Below are 12,681 nucleotides of genomic sequence, written 5' to 3' on the forward strand. Positions count from 1 at the left end.
TTGGGCAAAAATCTCATTGGGGAAGAAAGCTACTAGAGCCTCCCCTGGGATAGTGCTTGGGGTGTGCTATAGACCACTGGGATCTGACCTGGATATGGATAGAGACCTCTTTAATATTTTTAATGAAGTAAATACTAATGGGAATTTTGTGATCATGGGAGACTTTAACTTCCCAGATATAGACTGGAGGACAAGTGCTAGTAATAATAATAGGGCTCAGTTTTTCCTGGATGCGATAGCTGATGGATTCCTTCACCAATTAATTGCTGAACCAACAAGAGGGGATGCCATTTTAGATTTGGTATTGGTGAATAGTGAGGACCTCATAGAAGAAATGGTTATAGGGGACAACCTTGGTTCGAGCGATCATAAGCTAATTCAGTTTAAACTAAATGGAAGGATAAACAAAAATAGATCTGTGACTGGAGTTTTTTATTTAAAAAGGGCTAACTTTAAAAAATTAAGGAAATTAGTTAGGGAAGTGGATTGGACTGAAGAACTTGTGGATCTAAAGGCAGAGGAGAACTGGAATTACTTCAAGTCAAAGTTGCAGAAACTATCAGAAGCCTGAATCCCAAGAAAGGGGAAAAAATTCATAGGCAGGAATTGTAGACCAAGTTGGATGAGCAAGCATCTCAGAGAGGTGATTACGAAAAAGCAGAAAGCCTACAAGGAGTGGAAGATGGGAGGGATCAGCAAGGAGAGCTACCTTATTGAAGTCAGAACATGTAGAAATAAAGTGAGAAAGGCCAAAAGCCATGTAGAGTTGGACCTTGCAAAGGGAATTAAAACCAATAGTAAAAGGTTCTACAGCCATATAAATAGAAAGAAGAAGTGGGACCGTTAAACACTGAGGATGGAGTGGAGGTTAAGGATAATCTAGGCATGGCCCAATATCTAAACATATACTTTGCCTCAGTCTTTAATGAGGCTAATGAGGAGCTTGGGGATAATGGTAGGGTGACAAATGGGAATGAGGATATGGAGGTAGATATTACCACATCCGAGGTAGAAGCCAAACTCGAACAGCTTAATGGGACTAAATTGGGGGGCCCAGATAATCTTCATCCAAGAATATTAAAGGAACTGGCACATGAAATTGCAAGCCCATTAGCAAGAATTTTTAATGAATCTGTAAACTCAGGGGTTGTACCGTATGACTGGAGAATTGCTAACATAGTTCCTATTTTTAAGAAAGGGGAAAAAAAGTGATCTGGGTAACTACAGGTCTGTCAGTTTGACATCTGTAGTATGCAAGGTCTTGGAAAAAATTTTGAAGGAGAAAGTAGTTAAGAACATTGAGGCCAATGATAATTGGGACAAAATTCAACATGGTTTTACAAAAGGTAAATCGTGCCAAACCAACCTGATCACCTTCTTTGAGAAGGTAACAGATTTTTTAGACAAAGGTGGATCTAATTTACCTCGATTTCAGTAAGGCATTTTATACACTTCCACATGGGGAATTATTAGCTAAATTAGAAAAGATGGGGATCAATATGAAAATTGAAAGGTGGATAAGGAACTGGTTAAAGGGGAGACTACAACGGGTTGTACTGAAAGGTGAACTGTCAGGCTGGAGGGAGGTTACCAGTGGAGTTCCTCAGGAATCGGTTTTGGGACCAATCTTATTTAAACTTTTTATTACTGACCTTGGCACAAAAAGTGGCAATGTGCTAATCAAGTTTGCAGATGACACCAAGCTGGGAGGTATTGCCAATACAGAGAAGGACCAGGATATAATACAGGAAGATCTGGATGACTTTGTAAACTGAAGTAATAGTAATAGGATGAAATTTAATAGTGAAAAGTGCAAGGTCATGCATTTAGGGATTAATAACAAGAATTTTTGTATAAGCTAGGGATGCATCAGTTGGAAGTAACAGAGGAGGAGAAGGACCTCGGCGTATTGGTTGATCACAGGATGACTATGAGCCGCCAGTTTGAAATGGCCGTGAAAAAAGCTAATGCGGTCTTGGGGTACATCAGGCGAGGTATTTCCAGTAGAGATGAGGAGGTGTTAGTACCGTTATACAAGGCACTGGTGAGACCTCATCTGGAATAATGTGTGCAGTTCTGCTCTCCCATATTTAAGAAGGATGAATTCAAACTGGAACAGGTACAGAGAAGGGCTACTAGGATGATCCGAGGAATGGAAAACCTGTCGTATGAAAGGAGACTCAAAGAGCTTGGCTTGTTTAGCCTAACCAAAAGAAGGCTGAGGGGAGATATGATTGCTCTCTATAAATATATCAGAGGAATAAATACCAGGAAGGGAGAGGAATTATTTAAGCTGAGTACCAATGTTGGCACAAGAACAAATGGATATAAACTGGCCATCAGGAAGTTTAGACTTGAAATTAGATGAAGGTTTCTAACCATCAGAGGAGTGAAGTTCTGGAACAGCCTTCCAAGGGGAGTAGTGGGGGCAAAAGACATATCTGGCTTCAAGACTAAGCTTGATAAGTTTATGGAGGGGATGGTATAATGGAATAGCCTAATTTTGGCAATTAATGGATCTTTGACTATTAGTGGTAAATATGCCCAATGGCCTGTGATGGGATGTTAGATGGGGTGGGATCTGAGTTACTACAGAGAATTCTTTCCTGGGTGTCTGGCTGGTGAAACTTGCCCACATGCTCAGGGTTTAGCTGATCGCCATATTTGGGGTCGGGAAGGAATTTTCCTCCAGGGCAGATTGGCAAAGGCCCTGGGGATTTTTCACCTTCCTTTGCAGCATGGGGCATGGGTCACTTGCTGGAGGATTCTCTGCACCTTGAAGTCTTTAAACCATGATTTGGTTTATATAGCTCAGACATAGGTTAGGGGTTTGATACAGGAGTGGGTGTGTGAGATTCTGTGGCCTGCATTCTGCAGGAGGTCAGACTAGATTATCATAATGTTCCCTTCTGACCTTAAAGTCTATGATTCTATAAGTCACAAGGTGGCTTTGTGAGGCGATGGTGGCGTGTCTGACGTCAGATCAGAAGGCTGTGTGCTCAGATCATGCTAGAGTCCTGTGCTGCTGCTTTGTTAATTTCCCTGCCTCCCACTCCAGGAGGTTTGTGCTCCTTTCTCACAGTGTTGGGGGGGGGGGGGAGGGGATGCTGGGGGCAAAGGAACCAATTTTCACATAGCTGGTCCATGCCAGGGTGATGTCATCCTCTTTCATTGCTCCATTGAGCCAAAAGCAAGAGGGTTTGCTCCACTGGCATCCCTTAGCACTTGTATCAACTGGGTGGGAAACATACGAATAAATGAATAACTACATCTGTCAGTCAGTAGACAACAAGCTAGCCCCAAAGGCAGGCTGAGAGGGCAGGAGTGAAGGGAAAGAAAAACAGCCAGACAGGAATTGCACCTGCACTACGGTCAGATGCCTTACACACTATGTCACTAGCCTACCACAAAGCCAGCCTCTCCTCCGCCAGATGGGAAGCCAGACTCTCCTTGCTCTCCCTGAATAAAGTTCTTCGGCCAGCTAGGGCATTAGGTGCCGAAAGCCAAGGTCTTCATCAGTGTTCCCTGCCGACAAGGTGACCATGGCTGTTTTCCGAATCAAGAGCTAGGACAGTTTTGTGGGGACAGCTTTAGGGGCTGAACTAGTTGCTGACCAGACAACGTTACACTCGGTTGAAAAAGGCGAGCGTGTGTCACTGGTGGGAATTCGGACTGAACAAGGAGATGTAAAAGTGGAAGGGTGGAAGCTGGTTTCCAGGAAAAAGTTTCTCCTGTCGCCCTCACCGGGGTGCTTAGTGTTACCGAGGTAATCAAGCAACTCTGTTAGCATGGTCTCAAGAGAATGTTTTCTTTTCTCCAAACATCATTCAGCTGACTGAGCCCTCATTCCCCTGGACTGTTTGCTCGTGGTGAAGATGGAGCAAATGCTGCTGGTTTCAGAATGTACGTGGCAGACCCACGTGAACAGCTGTGAAGGTTTGGATAACTGACATGACAACGCATGACCGTTCAGGCATCCCAAATTCAGCTGCTGTGCCAATGGGACATGATGTGACTAGCTGTAAGTTTCAGTGAAGAAGCAGGACTTATGGTGAGTTTGCCCCCATGAGACATTGCAAACCCTTCCCAAAACACCCTGCGCTAGATGGTGGCAAGTTGCACAGTGGGGTCGGTACTCCCGGCACACTGCTCTCTGCATCGCTGCAAGCGCTGCTAGTGAGGAGACAAGCTGCCGACACAAGAAGCGGAGAGTGGACAGGCAAAAGCGATTTAATTACTGTGGCGGCTGTACGTTGACATAACTTAGGTTGATTTCGTTTTGTAGCGTAGGCTTGCCCCAAGTCGTCTGTCAAAAGGCTGTACTTTCCCACCTGCATGTGGCTGGAGCAAAGAGCCTCCTGCAGGGGCTATTGATGCGGTGCTGTTGAACTGTGGTGGTCTGGCTGTTTCTTCCTCCTCCCTTTGCCTGTGGAGTGAAGGAGGTTGAGGCTGGGTAAAGGTTTAGTGCAGTTTGGATGCTGTATTAATCCTGTTGCTCAGTGTGTAATGTGGGATTTGGTTGAAGGCGCCAGGAATCCTAAAGTCATGGGCACCAAGCACGACCCTCTTTGCAATGGAGAAGTGGGCACAAAGGGCTGCTTCTAATGGCGGTCAGTGTCTCTTCACACCCTCTCAGGTTTTCTGTGATTGGGAAAGGGCTTTGCCTGACTTCTAGCCACAAAAGCTAATGGGGTCAGAGAGGAGAGTACATGTTGGAGATTCTCTCCCAGAGGGCAGAGGCAAACTAGCAACATCAATGACCTTGTGGCACAATGGTAGCATGTCTCACTCCAGATCAGAAAGTTGTGTGTTCAAATCATGCCAACGTTGTGTGTTTTCTTCTGCTGCTTTGTTCTTTGGTTTTTAAAATTTCCCTGACTCCCACCCCACCTTGGTGGTTCATGATACCATCTCATAAGAACGGCCATACTGGGTCAGAACAAAGGTCCATATAGCCCAGTATCCTGTCTTCCAACAGTGGCCAATGCCAGGTGCCCCAGAGGGAATGAACAGAACAGGTAATCATCAAGTGATCCATCCCCTGTCACCCATTCCCAGCTTCTGGCAAACAGAGGCTAGGGACACCATCCCTGTCCACTGTCTCACAGTGTTCGTGAGGTGGGCAGGAGCACAAAGGGTGGGGTGAAGGTACCAGTCTTCCAGGCTGTGAGCTAGGAAGCGAGGTCATCCTATCCCATCACCCCATTGAGCCAAAAGCAAGCACTTGTATCAGCTGGCTGGGAAATAATTCATAAATGAATAACTGTATATGTCCATCAGTAAATCCTAGGCTAACTCAAAAGGTGGACTGCTAGGGCAGGAGTGAAAGGGAAGGAAAGCCCCCACAGGCATTTGGGACTCCAACCAACACTCTTCAGAGCTAAGGAAGATCTCTGTGAAGCTCAAAACCTTCTCCCATCCACCAACGGAGGTTGGCCCAATGAAAGATATTCCCTCACCCACCTTGCCTCTCTTCTCATTTACAGTCAGACAGCTTCCCAAGCAGGCTGTTAGCTCAGTCTCATTAGCGCAGAGGAAGAAACATGTTGCAGATGTAAAAAGCCCTGAAAGCTTTAATTGCTGAAATGAAAGCACCTGAGTGTTCAGGGATCCTGACAGCAGTTCCTGGGTCACCAGAATGTGATCTGACAGGCTGTGACTTTCTGTTAAGAAGCAGCAAATGGTGCATTTAGCTCAAGACGGAAGCAGGAGAGCTTTTTCCTGGTGTCAAACCAGGAACCTTTGGCATGCAAGGTAAAAGTGATAGTCACAGCAATACAACCACAGGGCAGCTGCTGTGGGTTCCAAGATGCCCTCTGCTGGAGGGGAGGAATGCTGTTGTTTTGGTCTATTCCACCCTCTCCTACCCCTAGATCCCCTTGTGATTCCACTAACCCACCAGCTTCCCTTGCCAAACAGACCCACCATTAATGGCAGCGCCTCGTTATGTGCCCAGCCTGCACTGACAAGCAGCAGGAGTTGGGAATGAAGTTGGTGTGAGGAGCTGAAATTGTGTGAGGGAGGGACACTCACTCCTTGGCCTCCTTCAGGTGAGGGCTGTAGAACGTTGTGGCTCAGGGGTAGAAATCTCACCTGGCCAGCTCTGGTTCCTGGTCAGCACACTGGGCACTCCCAGCTCAGCGTTGTTGCCTCCAGTTTTCTCCAAGCTGTGCTGGTTTGGAGAAGTGTTTGTGTTCTCCTCACTGCCATTGTGATGCTCTCTGCTTCTCCAGCTCTGCTCTCTCTGGACTGTGGCTTAGGTTTGGGGCAAAAAGCTGTACTTTCCTGGCATGCGGCTGGAGCAAAGATTGTCATGCAGGGGCTGGTAAGCTGTGGTGTCTGGCTGCTTCTTCCTCCCTTGCTGTGTGGAGTTCAAAATGGCCAGGGAGGCTTCAGGTGGGTAAAAGTTTGTTGTTAAGCCCCAGCCCTCCTTGTATGGCATTTGCCAGCAGAGCCAGGAATCCTCTGACCATGGGCACCCAGTGTCCATGGCAAATACCAGCTTTGGAATGAAGAGGGCACAAAGGGCTGCCTCCCATGGCTATTGGTCCCTCTTTGTACTCTCCATTGTATGTGGTGATGGGGAACAGGCTTTGCCTGATTCCAGCTACAAGGGCAAAGGGGGGAGGGTGGGAGAGGGAAAATAAGTTGTAGTGATTTGCTTTGAGAGAAACACAGTAATCAGTGACTTTGTGGCACAATGGTAGTGTGTTTGACTCCAAATCAGAAGGTTGTGTGTTCAAATCACACCAGGGTCATGTGTTTCCTTCTTTGACTTTTTAATGTCCCACCCCACCTCTGGAGGTTTGTGATGTCTTCTTGCAGCCTGGGGAGGTATAGTGGGAGTTGTTGGAAGTGGGTAGGAGTTCACAGACACTCAGGATGAAGTACAGCCCTGCTGAACCCGGCATCCTGGTTTGGAAGACGATCGCATAATGCAAGGTAAACGTGTGAACCGAAGACCATGTGGCAGCCCTACAAATGTCCTGAATGGGGACATGGGCCAACAAGGCTTGCGCCCTGGTCGAGTGCACCCTCACAATCGGCAGCGGGGGGACTCCTGCCAGGTCATAACGGGTACGAATACACGAGGTGATCCAGTTGAAGAGCCGCTGAGCGGAGCTCGGCCGACCTCTCATGCATTCAGCCGAGGCGATGAACAGCTGTGAGGACTTCCTGAACAGCTTTGTACATTCCAGGTAAAAAGCTAGAGCCCGTCTCACATCCAGCATGTGGAGGCGGCGCGTCTCACTGGACGCATGGGGCTCGGGACAGAATGCAGGAAAATGTCCTGAACCACATGGTAGGAAGCAACAGAGGGTCCTGGGGCACCTTTGAGACTAACAGAAGTACTGGGAGCATAAGCTTTCGTGGGTAAGAACCTCACTTCTTCAGATGCAAGTACTACTGCATCTGAAGAAGTGAGGTTCTTACCCACGAAAGCTTATGCTCCCAGTACTTCTGTTAGTCTCAAAGGTGCCACAGGACCCTCTGTTGCTTTTTACAGATTCAGACTAACACGGCTACCCCTCTGATACTTGACACATGGTAGGAGGAGACCACCTTGGGGAGGAATGAAGGATGTGGTTGGAGCTGGACCTTGTCCTTATGGAACACTGTGTACAGGGGGTCAGGGCCCTGAGGTCTGAGACCCGTCTAGCAGGAAGGCTACCTTCCACGAGAGGTGCGACCAGGAGCATGTAGCTAGCGGTTCAAACGGGGGACCTATCAACCTGCTCAGCACCAAGTTCAGGTCCCACTGGAGGACTGGGGGCCTAACATACGGGAAGAGACAATCCAACCCCTTAAGGAATTGGCCAGTCATAGCATGGGAGAACACCGTGTGGCCCTGCACCAGCGGGTGGAAGGCCGATATGGCTGCCAAATGCACCTTGACGGATGAGGGGGCTAGGCCTTGGGCTCTAAAGTGAAGGAGGTAGTCTAAAAAGCTGAATCGGAGCAGCCACAGGCGAAACTCCCCGATCAGCTGCCCACTGGGAAAATTGAGACCACGTTGTCAGGTAGGCCCGACGTTGGAGGGCCGTCTGCTTCCCAGGAGGACATGCTGAATCCCTTCCAAGCAAGTCCTCTCCTCCCGGCCTAACCATCGAGCAGCCGCGAGGTGGAGCACGGCTAGGTTGGGGTGGAGGAGGCAGCCCTGGTCCTGGGATACCAGGTTCAGTTGGGATGACAACGGCCACGGCGGGGCGACCACCAGGCTTGTGAGAGTCTCGTACCAATGTTGCCTGGGCCATGCTGGGGCAATCAGGAGGACCCAGGCCCTGTCCATTTTTATCTTCTCCAAGACCTTGCTGATCAGTAGGAAGGCATAGAGAAGCTGGCACGACCAGGACAGGAGGAAAGCATCAGAGATGGTGGCCGCACCCAAGCCCCCCGGAGCAGAAGCGGGGACAGCGGCGGTTCTGTCGTGTCACAAACAGGTCCATCTGGGGAGTGCCCCACATTTGGAAAATCCTGTGCACCACCTCTGGGTGAAGTGACCACTCATGCTCAGAGGAGAAGTCTTGGCTCAGGTGATCCACTCAAGAGTTCCGGGCACCCGGTAAGTGGTGGGCTTCCAGGCAAATATCATGGGCTATACAGAAGTCCCACAGCCTGAGGGCTTCCTGGCAGAGGAGCGGACCCCCCCTTGCCTGTTGATGTAGAACATCAAGGCAGTGTTGTCCGTGAGAACCCTGATCACTCTGCCCTCCAGGTGTGAGCGGAAGGCCACGCATGCCAGACGGACGGCCCTGAGCTCCTTGACATTTATATGTAGGGCAAGGTCCCGCGCGGACCACAGACCTTGGGTCTGAACGTTCCCCACATGGGCTCCCCACCCCAGGTCTGACGCGTTGGACACCAGCTCCACGAACGGGACCCCATGGAGCATGTTTCCCGGGGAGGATCACCAATGTGGAGAGATGAGGACTTTGTCCATCCTGTCTCTGGACTGGGAGAACACCGAGGCCAATCAGAGTTGGAGGCCCCTCATCCTGAGTCTAGCATGGCAAACCACATACGTGCATGCCGACATGTAACCCAGGAGGTGGAGGCACACTCTGGCTGTGGTCACGGGGAACCTTGTGATTGTGCTGATGAGCTCCCTTAGGGTCTCGAATCTGTCTGGTGGGAGGGAGGTCCTGGCCGACATCGCATCCAGGACTGCCACAATAAACTCTATGCGCTGCAGCGGGACTAACATGGACTTGGTGTCGTTTATCAACAGGCCCAGAGTGGCACACATGGACAGAAGGAGCGCCACATGATCCCGCAGCTGTGACCTGCCCTTGACCAGGGAGTCGTCAAGATAGGGGAAGTCTGGACCCTGCGACGTCTGAGATAGGCTGCTACCACAGACATGCACTTTGTGAATACTCTGAGAGCAGTGGACAGGCCAAACGGGAGGACCGTAAACTGGTAGTGTTCCTGCCCAACCGTAAAATGGAAGAAACGTCTGTGTCCCTCGAATATATGAACGTGGAAGTACGCGTCCTGCAGATCGAGGGCAGCGTACCAGTCCCCAGGATCCAGGGAGGAAATGATGGAGGCCATGAGGTCAGATGGAGGCCAGAGAGACCATACGAAACTTGAGCTTTACCATGTACTGGTTGAGGCCTCACAGGTCCAGGATGGGCCTGAGCCCCCCTTTGACCTTCGGGATAAGGAAGTAGCAGGAGTAGAAGCCCTTGTGTCTGACCTCCTCTGGTACCACCTCCACCGCTCCTAGGCCAAGGAGCCGCCCCACTTCCTGCTTGAGCAGGGCCTCGTGAGGGGGTCCCTGAGAAGGAGCATGGATGGAGGTTGGGCAGGCAGGGTAGAGGTAAATTGGAGGGTGTAGCGCTGGGAGACGGTGTTGAGGACCCATCAGTCTGAGGTCAGCCGTGACCACTCCAGGAGAAAAGCACACAACCGGTTGGAGAAGGGAAGCTTTAGTGCAGGTGGATCCTTGGTACGTCACACTGGGCGTCCTGTCAAAACTGAGGCTTTCCCGCTTGTTTACCCTTGTAGGGCCCAGACCGGGATTGCCTCTGCGGGCGTTTCTTATAGTCCCTTGACTTTTTATAAGGGGGCTCATATTTAGAGTTGGTGGCCTAGCGGGGAGCCTGCTGCAGCTTAAACTTGGTCCTGGCCGGGTCTTAAGTGTTGTGCAGGAATCTTTCAGGCCGTGCAATTTCACGTCCGTCTGTTCCACAAACAAGGCCTTGCTATCGAAAGGAAGGTCCTGTAAGGAGTTCTGCGCCTCGCTGGCCAGCCCAGACAGCAGGAGCCACGACACCCTCCTCATGGACACCGAGGAGGCCATGGACCGTGCAGCCATAGCTGTAGCATCTGAAACTGCCTGAAGGGCCACCCTGGCAGCAGCCGTACCTTCCTCCACCAGAGCCTTGAACTCTTTTTTGTCACGCGCTTGGAGGGAGTCCTCGAATTTGGGCAGAGAGCCCCACAAATTGAACTCAAATCTCCCCAGGAGAGCTTGGTGGTTTGCCACCCTCAGTTGAAAACTCAAGGACGAGTCAACCTTCCTCCCGAATAGATCCAGCCTTCTCTAGTCCTTATTCTTAGGAGTAGGGGCTGGTTGGCCCTGCCTCTCCCTGTGGTTAACCGACTCGACCCCTAGGGAGTTGGGGGCAGGGTGGGCGTAACAAGTATTCATGCCCCTTGGAGGGCACGAAGTACTTCCATTCTGCCCTCTTAGAGATGGGGGGCAAGGAAGCTGGAGTTTGCCACAAGGCGTTTGAAATTTTTGCCACCCCTTCATGGAGTGGGAGAGCCACCCTGGCTGGTGCCAAAGCCAAGAGGCCATTGAAGAAAGAGTCAGAGGGGTCCTCCACCTTCTCAGGTGGAACACTCCAATGACTCCCTCCTGGCAGGCTGACCGTCTCTCCAAGGCTCCGGCCACCGAGTGAGCCCCTACTGGGGGCTGCGTCGGGGGCCACGGGGCCCATTGGCCCATGGTGCCAGCCTAGGAGCCCGGTGCCACTGCACCTGCTGTGGCACCGGCAGAGCAGGGTGTTCAGCCTGACTAGCCTGTCCCATCGACTGATGACTGCGAAAGGAGGCCGGGCTGGCATACGACCTGCCACTATCCTGGGACCAGGACGAGCGGTAGTGTCAGGAACGGGGCCAACCACAAGACCGGGATCCCAGCATGGAGGAGCGGGAGTACCGCTGCTAGCAGCTGCTCCATGACCAGCTCCGATGGGCGGATCCGCGAATGCGAGGTGCCGGTGATCGATGCCTGGGACTGCGGGAGCGGTGGCACGGCAGGGACCTCAAGCAAGACAAAGAACGGGAATGGTGTCAATGCCCATACCGCAAAGGGCTATGGTAGCCTCTCTGAGACTAGGACCTCCGGTGCCATCTGTCCCGGTCTCGACGGGGCATGCTCTCCTCGTGAGGTCTACGGTTCCTCAAGGCAGAGCAGTACCTGGAACCCCTGCCAATCAGTACTCAGCCAGACAACCTGGTGGGGGGCGACAGGGACCGGCACAGACTGCGCCTGGGGCGGTCGCTGAGCGGAGAACATTGTCGGGAACATTCCCTAGACCGCGAATGGTACCGACCAGGTGGCAACTGAGGGGATCCAAGTGGTGGCTTGCCTCTGGACCAGGGAGCCAACGATGGCAGTGCTCATGGTACTGGCCAGGGAGGTCGGCGCAGAGGGGGCGCGGGCTGACTCAACCTGAGTCAGAGGCCGGGAGGCTGATGGGGACTGAGAACTGCCCAATGCAGATCTAGTCTCTCCTCCGGTCTTGCTCTGGTGTCTTAAGCCTTTTTGGAATGCCCGTGGATGGGGAGCGGTACTGATTGGTGGAAGGCACCAAAGGGTCACCGTGCACCGACGCCACGATACCGACTTGGAGCAGCGCAACGGTGTCGGGGTCAAGGCCGACTCCATCAAAATAGCTCGGAGCTGAATGTCCCACTCTTCCTTGGTCCGAGGCTTGAAGGATCTGCAAATCTTGCAGCGATCGCTGAGATGGGTTTCCCCCGACAGCATAAACAGTCCATGTGCGGATCACTCATGGGCATCGGCTGCTTGCGTCGCACAACTTAAAGCCTGGGGCATAGGGCATGCCCTGACCTGGGTGCACTAAACTACTTTAACTACAGGTACTACTAACTCTGAACTAACAGAGTCCAAGAGGGAAGCTGCAGCTAAGCTGGAGCAGAGCAGTTCCGATGCACCTTCACTGGCGGCAAGAAGGAACTGAGGGTGGGGGGAGCGCGCAGCGCCCCTTATACTACACCATGGAGGCGCTACTCCAGGGGTTGCTAGGGTGCTCCCCTAAGGGTACTGCTGGGGGAAAACTTCCGGCACTGGTGCACGTGGCGAGCACACACACCTATTGTGGAATGCACATGAGCAATCACTCGAAGAAGAAAGATTAGTTTCAAATGTAGCTTGTCGAGCATAACACAAAAGCACTAAACCTTGAATTTCCTTTTTCTTCAAAGTACAGTGTCACTTTTGTCCTCTGGAAATTTTTGCTTTACGGTACATTTGTATTCTTCATGGTAGGACTCAGATTCTCCCCCACCCAAAACAATCCACTGTTTACAAATCTCTCAGCCAGAGTTTGGTTTGAAAGCCACTCATGCCAGGAAAACACACACTAGATGCATTTTTAACAGCTGATGCAGTGACTTCAAGTGGCCCTGATGTCAATAAGGTTT

The 12,681-nt window shown here is 51.1% G+C and overlaps 1 non-coding gene across 1 annotated transcript; it reads left to right on the forward strand.

Moving 5' to 3' along the window:
- The first annotated feature begins 6,686 nt into the window (after window positions 1-6,686).
- TRNAW-CCA (transfer RNA tryptophan (anticodon CCA)) lies at window positions 6,687-6,758 on the forward strand. The gene has a single exon. It is a non-coding gene; the product is annotated as a tRNA-Trp (tRNA).
- The last annotated feature ends 5,923 nt before the right edge of the window (window positions 6,759-12,681 follow it).

Source organism: Chrysemys picta, chromosome 13, assembly GCF_011386835.1.
Source record: "Chrysemys picta bellii isolate R12L10 chromosome 13, ASM1138683v2, whole genome shotgun sequence".
NCBI lineage: Eukaryota > Metazoa > Chordata > Testudines > Emydidae > Chrysemys > Chrysemys picta.